The following is a 26,207-nucleotide window of genomic DNA, read 5'->3' as shown; positions in this document are numbered from 1 at the left end:
TATGTCTGTGGCACACTACCGCTTACATGGGATTCGAACCCTTTTCCAGCTAATCCCCAACAGCCTCGTGCCTATATAGCCCTCACCCCTGTTATTATCTAATTACAGCTCTCTGTTCCACTGTGCGTTGTATTGGGTATCGATCGATGGCCAGACTGCGCTCCTCGCAATGGATCTAGTGTTCTGCCCCTCCCTCTATCCAGCGTTGTACAAGCTCCCTCGCTGAGACGTGGGGACACTAGGCTACTAATGAGTCTCCGCCAGGCAGTGACTTCCTTCTCAGTCAGAGTGGACACCACATGTTCTCATATACCTGTTTTTATCTGACGTTCACCCTTCAACGTCGAACATATGACAGAGCGAAAACAGGTAAGGGTTTTACTTTTCAAACTTTTCTGTGCAGTGTGTGGCATTGATAAACACGTGCCGAAGACTGGATACACGTTATCTGTCAGAGATAAACTTTAAAGGAAGGCTTTATCTCTATATTCTTAAAGTTGAACCGACACACGGCAAAGGTAGTATGATTAATGTTTGTGAGTGACGAGTGTCGTGGTAATGACTAGACATAACTGATAGGCACATGTTGCTAGTGGAAAGACAAATGTATTTGAAGTCAGAATATTAAAACTATTAAGCGAATGATAACAAACTACGAGGCATCACAGAATGAACCACTACACACTGCATAGATATGGTATATTTGTTTATTTATCATGTGTCATACCGTAACATACCTTTCCAACTGTAAAGTAGCATACTGTCTGTGTTCAATATTTCTCTGTCTTCTGACTGCGCGTTAACAAACTGCCACTCATGTTCTTATCAAAACCTAATTTTAAGCCATGTTTCAATCCTTGTTTAATACGAAAGCACAATGTGCAACATATATTGTGGTTGCACTGTGAGAACCGAATGATTGGGAGTCAGTTTGTGTGGTACAGATTAGATTCTCTACATGCTTGTGTGATTCTACTGAAATATCACTGACGGTGGAAAATAACACTCACTCGGAGTTTAAAATCCTACCACAAAATTGTTGTCGTTGTATGCTCATATCGCTGTGAAACACAATCATAAGAAAATGAGATTCGCGATGCATGATCACGTCAGCCTTTGTGACACCAATCACATTGTCTACAGACTGTTGAAGATGAACAAAGCCATGCATTAAGAAATCGAAAAGATGAACAGAAAAATCGAATATTACGGACTAGTTGTGCCCTTTCTTCAATTAAGCACTTAGATAATAAAGAGTGCTGACGTGATACTGAAACATTTCCCACTGCCACACCTTGATGTGTGTTTTACAAGTATTTTAAAGGAAAAATTGTAATGTGTTGCGTTCTCCCTTATGTACAAGTTAAAATAAGTATTTTATATATAATACAGTGCTATACAAGGTTGGCGCTTATATTATAGGTCATCTATACCAGTCCTCTGGAAAAACATGGAAACAAATTTGATGCAAATCTGTCAGGACCACTGTATGTCCTATAGATCTATTTAATATGTCTGCAATGTTCTATGTCAGTTTACTAATTATAGGATAAGATAGCTGTGACAATGCATGCCTAAAATTGCAGAAACTAAAGCGGCCATTTCACAAACGGTTTCAGTGTTAGAGCTGTGTGACGACAATAATCAACAACACAGGGCTGTTCAATGTGAACTTGAATATATTTATTGTATTGCGTCAAATGTAATTATTGTACAGCTGAAGTGAACTAAAGGGATATTCTATTGTGTCGTATGTTGCAGTAGTGATTCAAACTACTACTACTACTGCTACTACTACTACTACTACTGCTACTACTACTACTACTACTACTGCTACTACTACTACTACTGCTACTACTACTACTACTATTACTACTGCTGCTACTACTACTACTACAAATAATAATAACAATAACAACAACAATGATGATGATGATGATGATGTTGTTGATGATGATGATGATGATGATGATGATAATAATAATAATAATAATAATAATAATAATAATAATAATAATAATGACCCTCTGATAAAAATAGAATCCATATACACATGCTTTTGATAAAGTCGGACTCGTACAATGGACTCTTTTAGCAGAAAGTTAGCAGCGATTTTGACGAACAACTTGTGTCATCACTGATAGTCACTGATCTATTCATATTACTGTTACCTCTAGTTTGCATTTTATGCCAAAAGGAATCTGTTTCGTCGGATAAACCTTTTTTTAATTTATGATTATGGAAAACAGTCTTTTTTCGCTTTTATTTTCATTCACTTAGAGACAGACCATTAAGTTTGGTTTTCGAGTTGGATTTTTTGTTGTTGAAGACAGAAGGTTTGGGCGGTCAATGACGATATTTTTGTATCTATTGTTTTTCGTAATATTGCGGCTAATTCCCCTACGCTTTTAGAGTCTACTCTACGCTCAATGCGTACGTTGCGATAGTACCATGCAACATTTGTGGCATCGCAGTCGCTTTATTCATATGGCAGGTGTCTTGTACCACATCCTCTCTTTACACATTACCGTAGACAGTGCACATTAAAAGTTGTGAAATGTAAACACCAAATCCTGGAGCTGTAAGTATAGGACAGTTGTAGCGCTATAATCGCTTTGTGAAACGGGGCGCAGAATCCTGTGGCGATTGAAGTCCCTGACCTACCCGTACCCGGTGACTGGTTTCGATAAGCTGTATTAATCCGACTATAGTCCTTGATGTGGCAAGCACAGGCATTGCATGTGAATTTCAATGTAGTATTTATCGTCTCTGACTTTCTTCCGAACTAACTTCCGAATAGCGCTGACACGCCCCGACAGACCGGACTTGTAGTCTATTAACAATTAACATGATATTTTGAGTAAAATCATCAAAGCGATAAATGCAAAACTGTGAGATTTATCGTCCACTGATAATGTAAAACAATTTTTTTGTATTTTAAATGACTGGTTTGTTTCCATCGAAAACGATATTATTATTTATTATTTATGATTGCTTATTTTGAATATGTACACGAAAACACCTTTCAGATTGGTTGATAGTTACCTTGATCTGCGCCACCTGGCTTTAGTTTCAGCTGCTTTACGGGGCGGTATAGTAGTCTAGTGGTTAAAGCGTTCGCCCAAGATCGGGGTTCGATTCCCGACATGGGTACAATGTGTGCAGCCCTGTCCCCTGTCCTGATATTGCTGGAATATTGCTAAAGGCGTCGTAAAACCATACTCACCCACTCACTCACTCACTCCCTCACTTGCTGCTTTACTTTTGCTGAAACTAATGACGGAGCCAGGGATAAGAAACGTAGTTATTGGGATTTGAGCATGACATGAACGGAATCAGTTGCGTTATACGACTTGGAATCTGGGGCCAAAGGAATTATAATGGCAAACAATTCTGATAACACCTGTACGTATAATAGCTAGTACTTTGTTAACTGAATGTCAAGTTTTCAAGCCTAAGTGTTCATTCATGGTAATAGTAAATGACATTGAGCCCATATTTTGCAACAAAAACAACTTTCATATACTACTGCTACTACTACTACTACTACTACTACTACTACTACTACTACTGAAACTTTTACTACTACTAAAACTACTACTACTACCGTTACTGCTACCGCTACGACTACAACTACTACACCATCACTACCACTACGACAACTACTACTGCTGCTACTACTACTGCTACCACCACCACTACTACTACTACTACTACTACTACTAAAACTACTACTACTACCGTTACTACTTATAAATTTTCATGGAAACCAATAATGATTCATCTTTCTAACGTTAATAAAATTCGCAAACATTGGCGTTGTATTGTCAAACCAAGAAGCTTAATCGAATATGGGACAAGATTCCGTGACCTTGAAACGGGCGTAGGTTCTTACCACGCTGAAGAAGCAAAGACGTTGTATTGTCAAACCAAGTGTTACGTGGTACTGTGTACAGCACTCGGGTCACACATCTGGCGACGTTAAGCAACGCTAGTGGCGGAGAGTAGTTGCATGGGTGATCGTAATCAGCAAGTTTGACAACTGAGAGTTTCTAGGGTTTCGATCGGTCCTGCCCCACATTGAAGCACATGTGCTATATTTGGTGTTTCCGTAGGCAAGTTAAACATGCCTATGTTCACCCGGCAGTGAATGGGTACCCGGTAGGATAAAATGTAATACGACTGTTTGTCTTCTATGGCCTCACAGGGAGCTTTGGTTGTATACTCCCCAAGGAGCTGAAAATGAAGATCGAGTGCACCCTGATCAATCAATAATTTAAAGCGTCCCTGTAAAGCCTAGCTAGCTAGATTATTATCATTATTATTATTATTATTGATCAGGCAGGATCATGATCTTGGGGTCACAAAGAGCTAACAACATCTTCATATTCTTTCCAACCACGAATACCCCGATGATCTATACTCCAGTATAACATTGTTTTATCTCCAACGTCAGATAGTGTGGGGATTACCGGGCGACCAGTTCGGTAACAACCAGTATATGAATATACTACAAGATTGCCATATCAAACATGTACGATACTGACATCTATTACAAATGCTTGGATCAACTTCGGCCACTGACATCAGACACATTTTATTTACTATTCAAAAGGACGACCAGATTCTTTCACATTACTACACTTAGGCTGCCATGTCACTACTTGGGTATTTATAGATAAACCAGCATATACTGGAAATACTGATATATTTCTATCAGATTTAAAACGGAGATTGACACTTAGATCCGGATATCAGCCTGTTTAAGTCTGTGCTGGCCGTCTTTATATATGACTTTGCGATCTGGTGGGTACATGTATTTATAAGACTAGATGTATTTACTTTGATTGATGATTCACAAAGGTAGACATTCTAATATTCCACTCCGGGAGATACTCTATGTATTTTGGGACAAATATCCGAACTGTTGAAGAGTTCCGTGTGTCTAAAGTATCTAATTAAATATATAAAGCGACATAACTCTTTTGATATCCAATACAAAGTTCTGCCTAAAGCAAAAGTTGATTCCATATGCCTGAGAAATCTCTGCCCAAAACAGTCGATGGTACGATTCCGACTGTATCATAATATAAGCATGTGTTTATGAATCACTGCAAAATAGGGATGATACCAGGTGTTCGCGTAAAGATGAGCGTATCCTGCCCCACCGATGGCACCGTCACAAACACACGCAAAGACAAGTCAATTGTTCGCCTGGAAATACACGAAAACAGATGGCACAACTCAAATTAGGGAATTGCATCGGACATCATTTTCGTCACTCATGCGTCAAATTTGGAAATGTCCTCCACGTGTCTACCAAAAAACGTTTGGAAAGCTTTACTGAGGCCTTGAATGTTGATCAAACAACTTCTGAGCAAGAGATGTATGACGCTCTTTGAAATCTCGGTAGAAAGAGCGTGCTTGATTGTACCTAAAAATATATGTGAAATTGAGACACCTTGGCCTAGAGCTTCAGGAACACTGCTCGCCATACAGGGACTACTGGTAGAATGTATCATGTACCCAAGTACTATGGAAACGTCAGTCAATTTGACGTGTAGTTACAAAAACGTTTTATGTAACGTTGCCATATATCTACCCCATGTAAGTACAAAGCACTGTTATAATTTGTGATAGGCCTAAGCAGCATGTGAGTAGTCATAATCAATATAAACACTATACATAAATACTATAAATACAAAGGACTATAGTCGGGGTCAGAGGCATCATACTGAATATAAATCGATCTAAATTTATGTATTACAGTGTGAGAACTGGTTGTATTTTATCGTGCCTTTGCTTATGTTGTCAACTATTTTTAGACACCAGCGTGATATATGCTACCCTCAACAAGTTGAAGAATACCCGATTATTTCCTAATATTAAAGAGTCGGGTGTTCTTAACTTCTTTTGAGTAGTATAATGGGTTGAAATATTGCTGACTATTACCTTCAGCAGCATTCAACACCCTTACGACAAACCTTCATTCTCCATCCAGATTACGTATGTTTCTCAAAGGTCAGGGATGGCGAGTTAATCCAGTTGTTAAAGCGTTGGCTAATCATAGTGAAGACCCAGGTTCGATTCCCAAATTGGTAAAATGGATGATGACCTTTCATGGTTCTCTCCCGCTTTCATAAACATAGACTATTGCCGTTACTCATTCACTCACTTTTCATGACCAAATCCAGCGTTCTCTGATGTACCCAAAAGAAAATAATGTAGTTTGGTTGAACATTAGTTATACATAGACAATAGAAAGGTTCATAGCGAAAAGGTGTAAGTAAGCCTTTGTGATAGTTGTTCTAACTTTATGACGCTTTGTCACACGAAAACAATCTTAAATATAAGGTAATTTCGTTCTTTTTTAGAATGAATTTTTGAAATGTTATGTTTGGCAATATGCAGCAAATGATTTTATGAGAATCCTATCAAGGATACGTTTCACAAATCTTCATTTCCATACTTTTGTATTTTGTTACTTTACTTTATTTGGGATGAATCCTAGAGATGCACAAGATCATCCCTGATACACGTCTGTAATGACGCATGAACTACAATGAACAAATAAGTTAGGAAATGAATAGTTTGGGGAATTTTTTTTATGAAAGTGTGTGGTCAGTCTTCACTTCAAAAGAATATCCTCAAAAAGGTTCATGTTCCCTACCTCGTTTTATGTTTATGGTCAGAATAAGATGTTTTCAGGATCCATGATTGTATTTGTTTGTTTGCTTGTTTGTTGTTTAACGCCTCGCTCAGTAATATTCCGGCTACATGACGGCGGTCTGTAAATAATCGAGGATGGACCAGACAATCCAGTGATTGACATCATGAGCATCGATCCACGCAATTGAGATACGATGACATGCATCAACCAAGTCAGCGAGCCTTATACCCGATCAAGTTAGTTGCCTCTTACGACAAGCATTGTCACCTTTTACGGCAAGCATGGGTTGCTGAAGACCTATTCTACCCCGCTGAAGACCAATTTTAATCTTCACGGGTTGACGGTATATGTGCTAAGCGTTACAAAAAAACATGATATGTAGAAAATAATGCAAAAACAAAAGTTTTCAAGGACATTGCTTTATTCTTGCCTAAAAAGCTATAGTGATTTGTCTGATGTCATCCACATCCCAATAATTCGGTTTCTTTCTTTTTCACCCAAAGCAATAACTCCTTGTTCGGAAACGACCTGGCGTCACTCGTAAAAATCTTTGCCATGCTGTGATTTGTTGAAAAATATCAGATATGTGATACATTCAGTGTCCGAGATAACAAATGTGCAAACGTTAGCCCACAGCTCCTTTAAGGATATTCCTAATTTGGTCATAGTTCTACCCTATCCTCGTTACCTCAATGTATTCAAATGCAATGTAACTATAAACCAATAGTATGCATTTAAAGGCAAGAGCCTGGTATGAGAACTGTATACAATAATTGCGTTATTGGATACAATCTAACAATGTGTTTTGGAAATAATCGGTATGTTAAAAAAGCTCATTTCCGAATATGTTTCTGTAACAAATACTGACTTGGCTGCCTAAGCCGCCGATAATTTGATATGTTTATTTGTTGTTTTATGGATAAGGAATGACTAATGTGTTTTCTGGTAAAAATAATTGTTTTCCGTCCCGCTCTCAGAAACACAGAGATCGAAATACTGAGGTAAAACGGGAATATTACCCGAGTGTGATTCCGTATCGTAATATTATTTATTAGGATTTACAGTTGTATAAATGCATAGCCATTAGCGAACGCAGTATATATTTTCAATTTTAAAATATGACATGTACTGTGCGTAGACACAATAAGGCATTAATACCTTTATCATATAATGTAATTCAGAATATAATAAATCAAGTCGTGTTTCACTCACTGAAATAACTCTAGAAACACCGAATGCATACAACACCCCCATATATAGCGCCCAACGTTTTGCAGCCATATTTGTTTCGAGTAGCCCGCTCACATTTTAAAACGCGATCCATACTCGGGAATAGCTCATAAAACATATTGACATACACACTAAGTAAGATGTTTGTAGCTCATAAAACACATAGACATACACATTAAGTAAGATGTTTGTAGCTCATAAAACACATAGACACACACATTAAGTGAGATGTTTGTAGCTCATAAAACACATAGACATACACATTAAGTAAGATGTTTGTAGCTCATAAAACACATAGACACACACATTAAGTAAGAAGTTTGTAGCTTATAAAACACATAGACATACACATTAAGTAAGCTTATTCAAAATAAATACACGACCAAAACATTTCGATTATCTTCAAGTCCATTGTACGATTCCGACTTCATGTATAAGCACGTGGTTATGAAGCACTATCAATTAGTGATGATAAATGGTGTTCGCAAAATGTTGCCCCACCGGTGGCATCTGTCACAAACACAATCAAAGGCAAGTCAATTGTTCACCTTTGAAAACACGTGAACATGCACTACAAATCCGGCCAGGTGAACTAATTTTCATATTTATCGGATTTCAATCCATGTCACGACTATTTTACTATTTATTGGTATGAAACAAAGGATAATGTTATTGTGTGCTTGTCATTCGTAACATATATTACATATAAAACACATTTATCCTTGCTAACATTATTACCGATTGTAGTCAATAGTGAGTATGGTTTTACGCCGCTTTTAGGAATATTCCAGCAATATCACGGCGGGGGACACTAGAAATGGGCTTTGTACCCATGTCGAGAATCGAACCCGGGTCTTCGGCGTGACGAGCCAACGCTTTAACCACTAGGCTACCCGACCGCCCCTCCGATTGTAGTCGATAACCTTACGTTATCTAAATTCGAATCTGACGATACCGGATGCTACCTACTGCCACAAAGATAGAATGTCCCCCCAGCTACCTCATCATCCTGTTCTGCTGCTGCTTGTTTGTTCCTGTGTCAGACATGGAATTGAAGGTACTCAGTGAAGCTGAACTCAACTCGGCACCTTTGAACCCAAGTTAAAGACCGAATGATTGCTTCAGGGGGATCAAACCCGATCCACCTTCTCACCTGCCTCACTCTCGACCAGAGTCACTGATGGAGTGTTCATGACGAGATGTGCCTTCCATCATTCTAACAGACGAAAGCATAGGTTAATCGGAAATCCGTTTCATGTAGAAGGACTTTCTCCGTCCATGCATTAGGTTCAGGCAATATGATTATTTAGCAACAAACTCTTCAAACTAATTCACAGGAATATTAAAATCCTATTCTGAGGGTTTGCCAGGAGGCCATTATTGGCCACATCGACTTTGGCGAGTTGTTATATCGACCCAACGTCACAATCAGCTGCTGCTAGCTTGACTGAATACACTACAACGACACTTTGAAAAACTTCGAAATTTACAGTATTGATTTTCTAGAAATTAATAAGATAGACTCCAGACAGTTTTGTTTCACGATACTGATGAGGGAATGAAGGTTAAAGATGATGAAAAACATTGTTTTAAATGATTCTGTCGCCGTATTAAATGGCTATTCATAATGACTTCTGTAAATAGTTTTATCTATCCGTTATACTTAATGGGATTTTAGTTAACTTTGTTTTTGATCAGCCTCACTAATGGAAAGGGAAGCTTCAGGTGTCTGAGGACATGTGCCTTTTAAGCCTAAACCAGTTTGTTGAACACTGAATCTTGTGCATGAATAAATATGTGAAGATGATAAACTTTTTGTGCCGATATATATTGATTATCGACATCGAAGTCACATGTCGAAAAATAACTTGCTTCGGGAAAATATACAGTTGTACTCCTTGGTAGTATTTGACATGCATGTATGCTCAAAGTATTCACCTCACATCGAACTGATATTAACACCATATGGGTCCTCGGGTGTAATGTCAATGTACAGGAGTGAGTGAGTGAGTATGGTTTTACGCCGGTTTTAGCAATATTCCAGCAATATCACGGCGGGGAACACCAGAAATGGGCTTCACACTTTGTACCCATGTCGGGAATCGAACCCGCGTCTTCGGCGTGACGAGCCAACGCTTTAACCAATAGGCGTCCCGACCGCCCCCAATGTACAATGAGTTTGACCGACATTTCTTTGAATACTCCAAACCAACAATAACAAAGCAACAACAAATAAACAAACAAAATATCGTATTTCACGGGAAATGTCTAAGGATTCAGAAATTGATGATGTCATGTTCTGTACATCATGACGATATCAATAAATTTATGCAAACAATTCCCCGTTTTTGACGTCACAATAACTATGGTGGATGTAATAATTATCTGAAAAACGAGTTATTGTTATTTCATTTTGGAAAACGACAGTATTACAATATTCCTAAACCCAACTATTCTAAACGTATGGATATCAAGACTTCAAAGTGCTTAACGCGTTCGTTCTGTGTTCCTCCACAGTGACACTGCTGGGTATTGCTAAAGTTAACAGCCTCAAGCTCACTCAGTCAATCATTATTCAATGCTGATTGACATATAGCAGGACAACATTTCACACTATTGATGTCCACCAACCCAAAATAAATGTCGAGATAAATACAAGCCAATTTATGCTGAAAACAAGCGACAAAAAATATCCATAATCATTAGCAATCTCTGCTAAAACAGAGTCTCTTGTACGATTCCGACTGTATCATGTGTCCAGGAATCACTGTCAAATAGAAGCATTGTTGTGTTTGAACACAGATCAGTCTGTGAAATGTTTGATAATGTCCCTCCCGGAAATATCCCTAATTTCAAGCACGAATACTTCATTAGCTTCTTTACCGCTTATCCAAATTAGGTATATATTATACAAGCAAGCTTCCTGTAAATGAAGCTGGTAACAATACTTTCCTTCCCTGTCTAGACATTCCATACAACACACTGCGACCTTGGCATCGTATCTGTGTACCTCAACTGTGTGTTGCTGCTTCTGAGTTTGTCCATCAGCAGACAATTGGTGTCCTCATCTGACTAAGAATTTAGGAGGGCAATATATGTATGCATGGTCAGCATCTGTCCGACGGAAACCTTATGTGATCTGCATGACTTAGCTTCTGAGTGTCAGTGACGGCGATGACATCCATCAACGTCTTCAGATACTACATCCCAGCAACGTCTCCAGCTACCAAGACTACACGCACCAACGACGTACTGGGCTTCATTGAAATTACGTGGACGACAGCGATAAACTGATATCTCCGTGGTCCGTCTCCGTGGCGCTGCCTCACCATTGCAGGATGACCTTGGGATTGAGTGCCATTGAACTGTCAATTGAATGAAGCTGTTTAATTAACCCACAATGTCAATCATCCTTATCAATTTCTTTTCAACTAGTTGTTATTCTGAGAGGTACACATGTGCACACACTGACATATACTTTTGGTCTTGGTCGCGTTCTATAGCTAGTTCATCTGTGTCTGGTTGGTCTCCCAGATCTGTATCTTGAAGAAGGAAGATCAAGCTTGACTAGTCTATTTTGCCAGGAGTCTCTGGTAGCTCTCTGAATCCTCCTGGATACATAGATGCTAGACTGGACTGGCAGTGATTTGGGAGTGATTGGGGAACCACCTGCACGAATGTGTCTGGAACCGAGGCAATGATTAGCCCAGGAGTGTCTTCATTACTTGGCGATTATACACAGAGGAACGTGACAGTCAATTGCACCTTGATTCAGGGTCTGGACATACATCGGTGTGCTTAGACACTGATAGGTCGGTTTAATGGTGCGATAATGTCGAATGATCGATGATTAATCGTACAAAAGGTTTGTTTCCAGCTTCGACTGTACTATGTCATTTACTACTGTGGTAAACATGCGCTAGTTCAACGTCACTTTGAACAGTAAATGTGACCCACCAGGAGAAGAGGCACCTTGTGAATGCTTGGATACAATTGTGCTGTGACGTCATAAAGAAATACGTTTGACGTCAACTGACTACCGTAAAAAATCATCGGACTGTAACAAAACATCGTTTTTTCTCTCGTCAGTTCGTCACGTTATATCAAAGCATTTCAGCATACACATCTCCTTTTAATTAATCAGAAATTATGTCTACAAAAAGCAATTATAACACAAACGGTCCTAAGTCATAAAGAAATACGTTTGACGTCAACTGACTTCGACTTCCGTGTGTGCGGACTGTAACAAAATATCGTTTTTTCTTTCGTTAGTGCGTCACGTTATTTCAAATAATTTCAGCATACACATCTACTTTTAATTAATCAGACGTTGTGATAAGTCTACAAGTCTACAAAGTGCAATTATTACATAAACGGTCATGAGTCAGGGGACTCAAAAGAAAATGAATCCAAATGTTTGGTGCCATCATCTCTGTATTAAATATTGATTTGAAACTTATCAGTTGTATTGTTTGGTCCTAAGATACCGTAGTTTTAGAAATGAATAAGGAAAGGTGAAATGGGGTTTAACGTCGAGTTCAAAGTTTTTGCTCTTATATAGCGACGCGCATGCACGTGAGTGTGGGTGTGGCTGTTTGTGCTAGTCCGGACTGATGGCGATAAATTGTGCTAGCACACTGAGATACCATGCCACAGTTTAACATGAATACCCCACCAAGACACAGTATACTGACTCCGAGCCGACAGGTCCTTGTTCAAGCCCCTTAGGGGGCACGGGTGGCCCAGTCGTCTAAGGGGTCGCGATTCGCTGTGCAGAGTTGCGTCCCTTGGGCACGCCAGAAACCTATGATTGTGGGTTCGAATCCCGGTTCGCCCCGATTATATTTCTAGGTTTGTCAGCACCATACCCGTGCTCGTGGGTTTCACCGAAGTGGTAAACGTCTGAGACCTGCATCACTTCGGGCTTTACTCCCACATTAAGCTGACACGCCGTGACATAACTGGAAAACTGTTAAAAGCGGCTTTAAACTAAACTCACTCACTCACTCATTCAAGCCCCTTAATGCCAAGCGCCAGACAGGGTAACAACAAGTACCATCTTTTAACGTTGTTTGGTATGTGTTTGTGACAGGCGCTGCGGGTGGGTCAGGATACGCTCACCTTTTGGCAAACACTTTGTATCATCACTATATGATAGTGATTCTTCAACACATGATCATGATACAGTCGGAATCGTACAATCAACTGTGCTTTTAGCATATTTTTTTTTATAAATATGGACAAGGGTTTGTCGCTTTTTTCACAAAGACTGCAGCTGTAGACATGTTAAGTAAACAGCTACATGTAGGTATCGGTCGTACACCATATCGGTTCATGATGTGCAGTTGTGTTGATGCGTCTTGTGCATAGCGTGCCGGCGTGCTGATGCATCTTCATCAACCCGGCTTAGAACAGGCAGGTAAGATGCAGCTCCATCACTGCTGCAGGGACATGGAGACGTGGGACGTCCATGTAGATGAAGCGACAGATGTTGATTGCCAGACAGTTGTGCGTGTTTTGTATTTTTCTTATGTCATTTAACAATAGGAACGTTGGCTACAAGACATAATCTGTGTGTTGATATGCTAAAAGAGAACAGAGAGGACGGGTACGCCTCTCTCAGGACACCTGGTGACGGCTATGTAATAACGATGGAAAACACAAGGAGGCTATTACACTTCACTAAGTAACGGTTAACATCCAGGAATCGTTACAAAAATATTTGACTTACAGATTTTGTTCAGTGTGACCGAATTGTGGTTTTATTCTCAAATAAAGATATCGGTATATAGGAGTATGTTTCAATTATTATTCTAAGGGTAAACGTATGTGTATGGTTGACCGTTTTGAAAAGTTTAACACTTTATTACATTTGGTAAGCAAGGCGTTATCTTCGGCGTGGTACAAAATGACATTAATGATAATATTATGGTGAGTCAGATGAATTGTCATAGCGATATTTATATCATAAACGCAACAAAACGCGTACATATCGCCGCGGGTATTCATTGTGAAGGAACATTATGGCGGTCTGTAAATAATTCAGTCTTGTACAGAGAAACCTGTGGTTATATTATGGTTATTGATAATATAAAGCGACAGAAATATCTACAAAAAGCAGAGAGAACACCTTGATTGATGACCGACTCCGTGGTCTAGTGGCAGAGCGTCCGTCCGAAGAGCGAAAGGTCGGGGATCGATCCCCGGCCGCGTCATACCAAAAGACGTTAAAAGATGGTAGTTGTTCTTACCCTGTCTGGCGATCGGCAATAAGGGGTTAAAACAAGCTCAGGTCGGCTCGGAGTCAGTATACTGTGTCTTGGTGGGGTATACATGTTAAACTGCGGCATGGTATTTCAGTTGGCTGGCACTATAAAACCGGCATTAGTCGGGATTAGTACAAGCAGCCACACACGTGCATGCACGCCGCGACAAAAAGTGCAATAATTTTGAACTCAACGTTAAACCCCATCTGACTTTCCCTTGCTTCTCAACTGTATAATTATCTAATATCGAAAGGTCGCTTTTGCAGCATAAAAAAGAAGCTGTTGTCCACATTTTTTTTAAAACCCTTTCTACAATCAAAAAAAATAGCCGCTGAAAGCAGAGACCGTTGTGCGACTCCCATCATTGTATGATCACGTGTTAATGAACCCTTGTCAAATGGTGATGACACCAGGTGTTCACGAAAAGGTCTGAGTATCCTGTACCCCCGGAGCTGTGTTGTGTACAATATTTTCCAAGGTTCGACTGTCTCGCCTTGCTAATTATTAATTACATCGAAACGTCATAAAATCGAACTTAGATAATCAATTTATCTCTCGGAGTGCACGAGCTTACGTTACGATCAAATCCAGTTTTCGGGGGCACGGATGGCCCAGTCGTCTAAGGCGCCGTGATTCGCTGTGCAGAGTTGCGCCCCTTAAGCAGGCCAGAAAACTATGATTGTGGGTTCGAATCCCGGTTCGCCACGATTATGTTCCTAGGTTTGTCAGCACCATACCCGTGCTCGTGGGTTTCACCGAAGTGATAAACGTCTGAGACCTGCATCACTTCGGGCTTTCCTCCCACATTAAGCTGACACGCCGTGATATAACTGGAATACTGTTAAAAGCGGCGCGAAACCGAACTCTCTCACTCACTCACTCACTCACTCACTCAAATCCAGTTTTCACGTTTATACTCTGTGTTGCGCGGTAGTTTAGTTTGCCAGCACATTCTAATATAATATAACTCGTCTCAAAGCTTGGGAATACTTGCAAAACATTCATCTGTGTTACGACCGCCACTTTGAAACTCGGATGACAAAAAACACTTCAAGTTAACAAGGTCCCATTGTCTTTAGGAAAGTTTAAACAAATTTGGTAAAAACTTTGTCACGTAACTCTTATCACAGGATGAAAATATGTTTTCCTTCCCCTTTTAACATCCAGACATCAGCTGTCAAATTGAGGATTATTCCTCTGTGTATATGCCTCCTCGACTGTTTCCGTATATATCGTGTGAAATGCCTGCACTTTCAACCGTGTGGTATGTTATGGAACACAGGTCGATACAGAGCATTAGCTAACAGGCATGTTTGTCTTGTCTTCCAATCCCTCCGTTTGAAATACCCAAATTAGGTTACACAGGTCGTGAACATCGGGAAAAATGTCCTCTTCATATACCGATAGCGAGTTAGCCAGATGGGATTGCTTCTTGTTGTCGGTATATTTCAGCAGTCTATTTAAAAGTGTTTGTCTCCTTCGGTGAAGCATGTACTGGCCTACTATCTCGCCACGTTGTCTGAATAATACCGTTGTGGGGCTTTTCTTGAAGCACTCTAATACTAAACACGAGCTGACGGGAGTCATGTGATCACATCATTGGCAAAAACACCGATGGTTTTATCTAATAGTTCTGTCTTATGTAGTGGAATATATAACTAAATGGTGTCTTGGAGAAGTGGTACACATAAGAAACAGTGAGTGAGTGAGTGAGTTTAGTTTTACGCCACTTTTAGCAATATTCCAGCAATATCACGACGGGGGACACCAGAAATGGGCTTCACACATTGTACCCATTGTACTTCGGCTTGACGAGCGAACGCTTTAACCACTAGGCTACTAGGCTATTTATCACATAGGGAAGAGAATTTATGGATGTCAACTTCTTTATTTTGAAGAACACATGGATGTCAACTTCAAAATTGTGAGGAACACATTGATGTCAACTTCTATATTAAGTATGTACTCCGAAACGTTGTGTTCCTCATAATAAAGAAGCTGCCATCCATAGATTGTCTTCCTTACAACTAAATGGTTGTTATAGGGGTGTATGTAAAATGGAAAAGAATTGTTAAATGTATTTTTGTTCGTGAATGTTGAACGAAGATTTGAGTCTTTACGGTGGCAAAACATTCATACATTTATCTATATCAAACCTATAGGAAGCTCGGGCGGCCCAGGTGCCTCAAATCGCTGGGCGGTGTTGCATTCCTATATTCGTGGGTCAGAACCCGGTTCGTCCCGCGTCTGTTTCTAGGTTTGTCAGCACCATTCCCTTGCTCGTGGGTTTCACCAACGTGGTAAACGTAGGAGACTTTCCTTCCTCATTAAGCTGACGAACCGTTGTATAACTGGAATATTGTTCCAAGCGGCGTTAAACCAAACTCACTCACTCAAACTATGAGATTCGATCATTGGAGTAATACATTTATTCACCAAAGTGGAAACCTCTTCGATTTGCCTCGCTTAGCCTTAGGTTTAGCTGACATACTAGGAAATAACGGAGATACTATTTCAAGTGGCGATAACACCCAACTCACTCACTCACTCACTCACTCACTCACTCAGGCAGGCACGCGCGCAAGCACCCACTCACACACTCGCTATATATCTGTATCTCTATTTCATCTATCTCGCTGAATATCATGTCTGTCTATGTATATAGCGACACGTCATATCTATATACTTATGTGTCTGTGTCTAATTATATGTGCACTACATCTATCCAACATCCATCCATCCATCATCCTTCCAGCTTCCATATCTTTCTACACTCTATGACAACACAACAGTGTGACTAATATGTAATTATTTCAGAAATTATTAATAAATAATTCATGTTATCAAAATAAAAGCCGAAATAACATCTGTAGTATTTGAAAACAAAACCTCGTACTGCGTCCTATTATCTCAATGACATGTTTCACTGAACAGTGTGACAAATTTGTAATGATTTCAGAAAGTATTAATAATTAATTCCTGTTATCAAGATAAAAGCCGAAATAACATCTGCAGTATTTGAAACAAAACAATGTACTGCGTCCTATTATCTCAATAACATGTTTTACTGAATACATACTATTACATTGATATTGATTCTATACATATATATAATTATATATTCTTATCATATCAATTGCAATAAAGGCTATTGGTAATACAATGACATATGCCAATCCCCAACCCTAATATAGTATCGCATCTGTCACACAGCCATATTAATGTTCAAATAAGTGAATACTAGAGTTTGATTATCATAATAGTGTCACACGTTATATCTATTCGCCTGTATTCATTAGACCAACATAGGATTAATGGTTCAATACGAATCTAATTCTTCCTGCCAATCTGGAACAGGTCCATTCATTGGCGATATTGATATCATCATGCAGCTATGACGCTATTTATCAAGTAGCTGTCAATTGATTTACTCCCGACTATGAAAATAGTTAAGAAAATCGAAGAAGCATTTGATATTAAAGCCAGGCCTTCGTGAGGTATTGAATCAAGGGCAAATGGGCTTTGATAAAAGCTGACGAGGTGAGTGGTCGTGGTATTATTTTTTACAAAGAATGTCTTCAAACCCAAGAAGATCATGGTAAATGAGTCATTGATGCGTGAATGGAGTGTTTGTATACTAGCAGAATATATTGATATTATACAGTATCATTAATACATGTGTCTTTTAATGGACAAGAGCAAATATGTGACACAATATTACTGTGGTGTTTTCTTATATTTTCGTATTAGAAATTGACATAAACATGATAATTCACTTTTTACCTTTACTGGCAGTCGTTGATTATAGTATACTTTATAGTTACATTTAAATTGTTTTGTGAGCTGAAACAGAATGTGTTTCTTCAGGCAAACGAGTCGGAATCTTTGCTCGGCTTGGCAAAATAAAAACACCAAAACGGTTACCATACCTTCGGGTATATCGATGATCTGATATCGTTTAATAATTGTCAATGAATGACCCACCTCAGATGGAAATAAAACAGTGACGTTGCCTCATATGTTTCATATTTAGATCTATACTTAAAGAGTGAATAACAACTATCCACACGACTGTATGACTAGATGAATCGCTTCAACTTTCCAATATTCAACTTTCCCTTTATGTGGAGCAATCCTTGGTGTCTACATTTCACTATCTTGTTGGTACACTTGAGTATGCTGTTTCTACTAAGATTTCATGCGACCCTGGCTCAGATGCTGTTTGATCTGGGTTACATCAAGGCCTAATAATTAGTAAGCTTTCAAAAAGTTTTATCGTAGGGATGTAGAAGGCTTGACGTTTGACGAATCAGTGCCAAAAATAGGTCTGATGCAATTCAGAACCAACCGAACAACTCACACCCCATTCCCATCGTCACTACCGACCCCATCCCTCCACATGTAATGAAGCACTGTACCTATGAGCAGGTGTAAAACTGATGCTTACATGCGTGTGGTACTTTATTATTCAAGGTAATCAATTCAAGACGGCGTTGTCCATATCCATAATGACTTTCAGATCTTAAAACAAGTTTAGGCTTTATATTGTGCGTATGGTTAGTTACAGCAGCCTCTCTTTATTCCGATATTACGAATAACGGGGTAATATGCCCGAGGAATACTGCACTCGTTCCAAATATGACCGCCAGTAGGAGGGGGGTTCGGATTAACGAGGTCTCGTTGTACGTGCATGTACAGTTACATTGTACCAATTAAATATAACTTTCTTGTCCAAATACTATCTTATTCAGCATTATCCATTATATACAATACTACATGCCATCATATTAGCACGATTCGCTGTGCAGAGTTGCGTCCCTTGGGCACGCCAGAAACCTATGATTGTGGGTTCGAATCCCGGTTCGCCACGATTATGTTTCTAGGTTTGTCAGAACCATACCCGTGCTCGTGGGTTTCACCGAAGTGGTAAACGTCTGAGACCTGCATCACTTCGGGCTTTCCTCCCACACTAAGCTGACACGCCGCGATATAACTGGAATACTGTTAAAAGCGGCGCTAAACCCAACTCACTCACTCACTAACTGATATAAACCTTTACTGTCTCGTCGACGTTTATTATCATCGCCTGCTTGTAATATTGGCTGAGACCTTACTGTATTGCGCTTACATACTATGACTTATTGTTACCAACACGATATTACGGCTTACTCCGTTCTCCATGGAAACTGCAAATGTTTACAGTGAAAACAATGTGCCTTGATAGTGGCTAAATATGAAACAAACAAGAAATGGTTATTCGATGGTGAGGTGATCGATGCGGGTATCATAGTTTTAGACCTTATACTTGCAGTGTTCCGACGACTGCTTTAAGCCTAGTAATGTATCGATAACGTTGTAATTGTTTTGTCAAAGGCAAAACGTACATTGGCTGGGACATATCACAGGTTACATCTGCTTCAGTGTGGGACAGGACCGGACCCCGAGATACTCTCATTAAGTAAAACTGAAAAAAACGTCACCCATCGAACGTCACTTAACGTCACCTGATTTGTAACCAGAGCACAGGGCTACGTGCCACCGAATGTATAGTTTTATTCATCGTTAACAGCACCGAGAAGGTGTTTTATTGTTGTCATATAATTCATTATTCACCGTTAACAATAATAGATTGGACGTGACTTCATTGTCAAGCTACAAATGATAGCTATTTTCACCGTTAACAACAATTACACTAGATCCGGCGATCCAGAGTTTGTAATTTACTTAATGATTCATCGTTAACAGCAATCGATTAAGCGTAACAGTGTTGTCCATATTCATATGTTATTTCTTCAACAAGAATCGATAAAGCGTAACTATATGTCCGTAGTCATTATTTCATTTTTTAACAACAATCGACGAGGCATTAATGCAGTGTCCAAATACATTATCGTCTCACAAATTAGAGGAACCCGTCGAGGAATACCCAAAGGCTAAAATTCCTAAAACGGAAACCACGTTGCCTACGATATCAGTGCTATTACTACCACTAATACACAGTAGATGACCTTATGTTGCAGAAAATACAAGAAAATACACCTCGTGCTGGAATTAAGCAGCAATAATCGATAGCTACCTTTAAACGCAAACATGAGGGCAAAGTGGTTCCTGACAATGATATGCGCCGGACATACAATGCTATGCATAGTGTAAACTCAAAGGCTCTTTTTACAATCAGTCTTGCTGTGAAATCTCATATAGGGCAGATCTCTACGACGAGTGATTTGCACATCGCTGATCACACATTCTATATTAAGAAAGCAAAACGAAAGTCTTGCAATAGAGAAGCATGCCTTTTTTATGCTGCCTACAGCCATGCGTCTCATGTCATTGCCTCGAGTCGCCATAACTGTCAAACACAATATGAAGAACTAAAAGAAAATCGTCGTTCAATGAATGACACTACTTCTTCACTTGGGTGTCCTCCTTTCATGCTCCGTTCTTGTGAAGACGATGCGGTAATATTCTCTGATAAGGGTTCTGTTTCTTTTGCCATATTTTCCCCTCGATGTGCTATATTTGGATTAATTGGCAATACGCTCCTGAGTTGAATTTTAGATGTAGGGCTTGAAATATCAGTCAGCCTTATATACATATATACCTATAACAAGTCATCGGTTTTTATACTTCAAAGCTTAATTAAGCTTATCTCTCTGCATACTTAGGAAGGCCAAAGCTCAGAATACCTACAAATGTGATCTGGCAACTACTTTAAATCACTCGTGTTTGCTACAAGTTAATTAAGGACGGTCGACTCTAGTATTGTAAAGGCTATCACTCATTCGTTTGGATTACTTCTTAAATTAGCCGATCTGGCGTCGTATTAAAGCGGCGGTGGGTGGGGGTGATCAGATCAGAGTTGCGTCCCTTATGTGTACCAGGCACCTGTGTTAGAATACCGGTTCTCACTGATTATTGGTCCATGTTTATGAGCACCATATCCGTGCTCGTGGGTTTCAACAAAGTGGTAAACACCTGCATCACCCCGGGCTTTCCCGCTACCTCGACCTGACTCGCCGTGATATAACGGGAATAATTTTCAAAGCGGCGTTAAATCAAACTCATGCACTAACACACTCATATTAAGGTCGGGCGATCTGGACATTTATAGTAATGATAAAATCTGGATACTCCAACCTTGCTCCAGCATACAATTAACGTCCGGCTTAAAGGCTTATGCTGGATACCCTAGTACTTGATACTTTCTAATTGAGCCAATCTCACTGGCTACAAGTTACATCACTCGCCATGTATGCGGATCGATGCTAATGATAAAACACTAGAACTAATACTTAGCCCTTGTGTTGCGCAGTAAACGTCCTGCTCTGGTATGAACCATGTTATCATGAAGATCACTAATTACAAAACTGTCATAAGATTCCAGAAAACCTAGTGATCTGATTGATCCAGAGATATGACAGTACTGCTCTACCAACGACCAAAGGATAAAGAGAATGTTTTATTGCAAATTTGTACATTTTTAGGACTGGTTAAGTGAGACACCTCTCCCTGCGGTACCATACACATTCTTTTCAGTGCGGTAGACTTCTTTATGATAAACGTGGAAAGACAAATACTTAATATGGATTTGCTAAGAAAACGTCCGTAACGTGATGCGAAATTGTCGACCAGATAAAGAAATTTTGTTTATGATTAATGAGTAATCATAAATAGGATAGTATATTATGAGAAAAAGGAAATAAAACTTTAATCTCAGTTCATTTCTGTTCACGTCACATCGCAGATTTCAAAATAATAAAAAGAATTGATAATTTGTAATATGACTATAAAACTCTTATGGCGCCTATTGTCTACCAGTGTGTTTTCTTAACATTGAATCGTGATTGAACTGTAAATATGGACAATGACATAAACAAGATGGATAGCAGAAATACGAAAAGATTGCAGTTTGAAATATGATTGATAACCCATTCTTGTCTTTAAACTTCTTACAGAACAGACTTACAATGCATGGAATTCTGGTCAGGGAGGTGTGACGAGAAGCTGGGATGTATTCATAACGTGATATCGGGAATGAACTTCTGGATTAACAATATGGAATTTCCGTAAGGTCAGGTGCGCCTTGAACCTCGTCAGTCCGGAAACTCCAATTTCCGGACTATTAACTTAAGGAAGATCTTCATACATACATGGGGGCTTATTCTTGAACTCGGAAACTCGGACACTCGGACACTCGGACACCTTTGCAACGAACGCTGTACCAGGGAAGCGTTTCGGTCATGGGTGAAGGGGTAACATCACCATTTCTTGCCACGCGAAATAATAATGTACACACCACATGAGTAAGGGTTTACGCCACTTTTAGCAATATTCCAGCAATATCACGGCGGTGTACACCAGAAATGGGCTTCACACATTGTACCCATGTCGGGAATCGAACCCGGGTCTTCGGCGTGACGAGCGAACGCTTTAACCACGAGGCTATCCGACCTAATATTATACGAATGAAATGATCCAGGACAGCCAGACACTTGTATACAGTTTAAGTAATCATGCAACGGTCTCTGCTTTTAGATTATGGAAAGGGGTCAGTCGGGCTCATGTGTAATAGGCGTGTACGATTATGCGAGATCAAGGTTCCATGTGATCGAGCTGGCGACTCTCTTGTTCCCACTTTGTCCTCTGGCTCCTGTTTCTCCCGTACATCTCACCGATAGCATCTAGGCGACGCAGCATCATCAACATATGTCGTTAACTGTGGAGATTACTTGACAGCAAACTCCACACGTTTAACGTTTTGTAAGTTGTGAGTTGCAAATATTGACCCGAACTTGTATTTTTTTCTCCTTTCCCAAAGATATATGGGAAATTTATCGACTTTTGTTCCATGGCTATTTGGTGTTGTAAATGTATATATGGCAGAGGCAAAATGCTAAAGTCTTTCTAACGAGATCCAAGGGAGACTTACACTACGAGTGAATGGCTCACTGTACGGTGATGAACAGTCTCACAAACAAACAAACATTAATCCCAGTCAACCATATGGCCCAAGATTGGATAAGGGGTTGTGGTCCCTTCATTGGTAAAGGGTTCGCTCGTTACGTCGAAGGCCCGGGTTCGATTCCCATGGGTACAATGTGTGAAGCCCATTTCTGGTGCCTGAAATGGAGAAGAGTGCTCAGTTTGTTTTCAATTTCGTTAAATGAATACATAGTTCAAAAGTCCAATACACAAAGGCTTTTGTGCATTAATTTCATTGTCACGTGGTTATGCATTTGTAATTATTCAAATGATGGGAAGATCGTTTGGACTTTGCTGGAATGGTTGTTTCTTCCGACAATATATTAACCCCTTTGTCCTTCTGATTGTGGTACCGATCACTGTCACACACGTACGTGTACAGAGGCTATCAGTCACTCCAGCCAAGAGATTGTTTCTCTTCTCCAACTAGGCTGAATAAAAGCGATAAAACCCTTTGGATAATTATAAAAACACATTTCCACAATCATAAAAGTCCAATGTACGATTCGACAAAATCAAAATCATGTGTTAATGAATCACCATCAAATAGTGATGATACCAGGTATTCGAGGAATGTGACCGTATTCTGCCCCACCGGTTACACCATAACAAACACATGCAAAGGCAAGTCAATTGTTCACTTGAAACACGTGAACAAAGTGTAAAGTTTTAGAAGTGTTCGTAACGTTTACACTTCGTCACTGATAGGTCAGTGTTAAATATGCACTGTCAGTTATACATATAACAACCTCGTGGGAAATCTATGGCACCTTTGTGTATTATTTTAATGTGTATTAAACGTGTATTCGTTACTATGAAATGGAATATATCTGCCCGAGACAGGGACATTGACTGACTCTGAATGTGCAGTTTCCACCCTTGACGAACAAGGCTGGAATTTCGGAGTTACATTTTGGCTGGATTAACGAGTCTATGCATAGTCCAATCAAATCGCGTGACGAATTAAACATCTGTTTCGCAAACAACATGGATTTCAACATGCAGGATTTGCATATCATGTGTACCGCCAGCTGGGCGTCGACAGATATTTTACAAATGTGTTCATGTTTTTAAACAAGTTGCTCAAGTAAACTGATGCACTTCGCGAGGTAAGATCCGTTTTTTACCATATAGATATTGATTATCGGTCAGATCGTCTTGACTGCTAGCTGCCATTTTGTTTGAAGCAAATGCACGTGATATAACATATAGTGATTGGTCAATAGAAGGGACATAACTCGTAACAGCCACTGGTGGCGCAACGATCGAGCTTGGAAATTCAGCTTAGTACGGCAAGGGTGGAAACTGTTCTTTTATAGTCAGTTAACACCCTTGTCTCGGGAAGATGAATGGAATAAGGCATATTCATATATACGATGAAGGTTGTTTTGCATCGGTAATTATGAAGATGTTATGGTAATGTATTTATTATTCCTTTAAACTGCTTCAGTTGTGTTCGGTAGTGAAATGTTGCTGCTCAAATGATGATTAATGTTGTGTATACTATCAGTTCCTCGACACAGTGAGTGAGTGACGCATACCAAGGCTGACCTAGGATTGGAACCCACGAATATAGGATTCTGACGCCTCTACACAGCTATGCACAGCCGCAATAATGCCATTGTAACGTCTTATCGCTAGAGCCGACTCACGTATATGAAGATCAGATGAACACAACGTGTGAAATGGCTGATATTGCGGTACCCCTGGATGTGGGTTGTGTTCATGCTGTCAACTTCTAATCACAGGCAATCATGACAAAGCTGCCAAAACCCTATTGAAATGAATAATGGACCAGTGTCCTTACACTTCTCTCTGTCTGTCATTTTGCTGACTGCACTGGGAAAATGGCGTTGGTTTCATATGAAAAAATGCAAATATTTACAAAACGTAAAGAATCGGCATAGTGACCGAACATTTGAATATATGTGGAGTGGGGCTGTGATTTTATCGAAAAAATCAAGTAAGGCCCGAAATTTCTTTAAAAAATACTTATGCTTCAGACTGTTAAAACAAAAAATTGTCCGTCACAATAATTACTTTAGTTCAAGGTGTTTTTCTTAAAAAAACTAAACAGGCTCCTAGTTTTAAATAAAAGAAAATATATATTTAGCGGTAACTGAAAAGACGTGCTCAAATCTATGTCCTACTTTAGAAGAAAAATCATGTTTAAAACTTTCTACATGGGTCTGTCTATATCTAACTGTCTATGTAGGATTAACCGTTTGCATAATGTTTCACTTTTACCGAAAACCCATCCAACCCAAATATTTGAGCTCACGAGAAGATCGTAACCGATCACACCCACTCAGCCACCCAAGTAGAAGTCTGACATTTGTAGTCTAGATCACGTACTTTGTGTACCCCTCTGACAAGTGTAAATTGTCACGGCTAACACGGCCGAAAGCTATGAACACACATGCCATTTAGAAAGTGGTCAAATGTAACAAATGTTATATTTGGGATAACACTTTTTAGTGAAGTACAGATTCTTGTACTTTTCCGTCCGAGTTCCGTCCGGGATTCGAACCCTCACTGCCACAGTGAGGCACCTAATCGCCATCAGTCATTCCAGTAGATCCCGATGCTGCTGCAAGCGTACATTGACGTGGCCAGCGACCTGCGCCGTCATGTCCTGGAGATCCGGGTCGTAATTAGAACAATCACACGAACAGATAAGAAGATCCTGGGCATTACAAGATATACATGGAAGCGCCGTAGTTTAGATGTTGAATTTAGAGACCATTTAACTAGCTTTGTTAAGGGGAAATGTATTATTTATTCATAGGCTGCCTTCACGATTGTTATCCTATATTAACTCAAGATCCTGATTCAATTACAAGAAATACCTATGACTTGTATCCTGTGCTAACCTATTTAAGCCATGAGCATGTACATGTGTGTTTCTTATACGTCAGTGTAGATATATTTTTAAGAGTATAATTTTTTTAATGATAGCATTGTCTCATAAGCCGGATACCGCTAGACATCAATGCCACGCCAGATTCTATTGTTAGATGTACCGTTTTAAGATGTGCTGATGCGTGACACTTAGGTAA

The 26,207-nt window shown here is 39.6% G+C and overlaps 1 protein-coding gene across 1 annotated transcript in view; it reads left to right on the top strand.

The window, feature by feature from the left end:
• The first annotated feature begins 304 nt into the window (after positions 1–304).
• The window catches only part of LOC139464240 (calcitonin gene-related peptide type 1 receptor-like), a 158,207-nt gene continuing 132,304 nt past the window's right edge, over positions 305–26,207 (top strand). Inside the window, exon 1 of the mRNA XM_071245763.1 lies at positions 305–369. The gene's annotated coding sequence lies outside the window, so the exon portion shown is untranslated. The remainder of the gene's footprint in view (positions 370–26,207) is intronic.

The sequence above is a fragment of the Haliotis cracherodii genome, unplaced genomic scaffold (assembly GCF_022045235.1).
Source record: "Haliotis cracherodii isolate W230 unplaced genomic scaffold, xgHalCrac1.p SCAF_17, whole genome shotgun sequence".
Taxonomy (NCBI): Eukaryota; Metazoa; Mollusca; class Gastropoda; order Lepetellida; family Haliotidae; genus Haliotis; species Haliotis cracherodii.
This window is presented reverse-complemented; position numbering and strand designations above follow the sequence as displayed.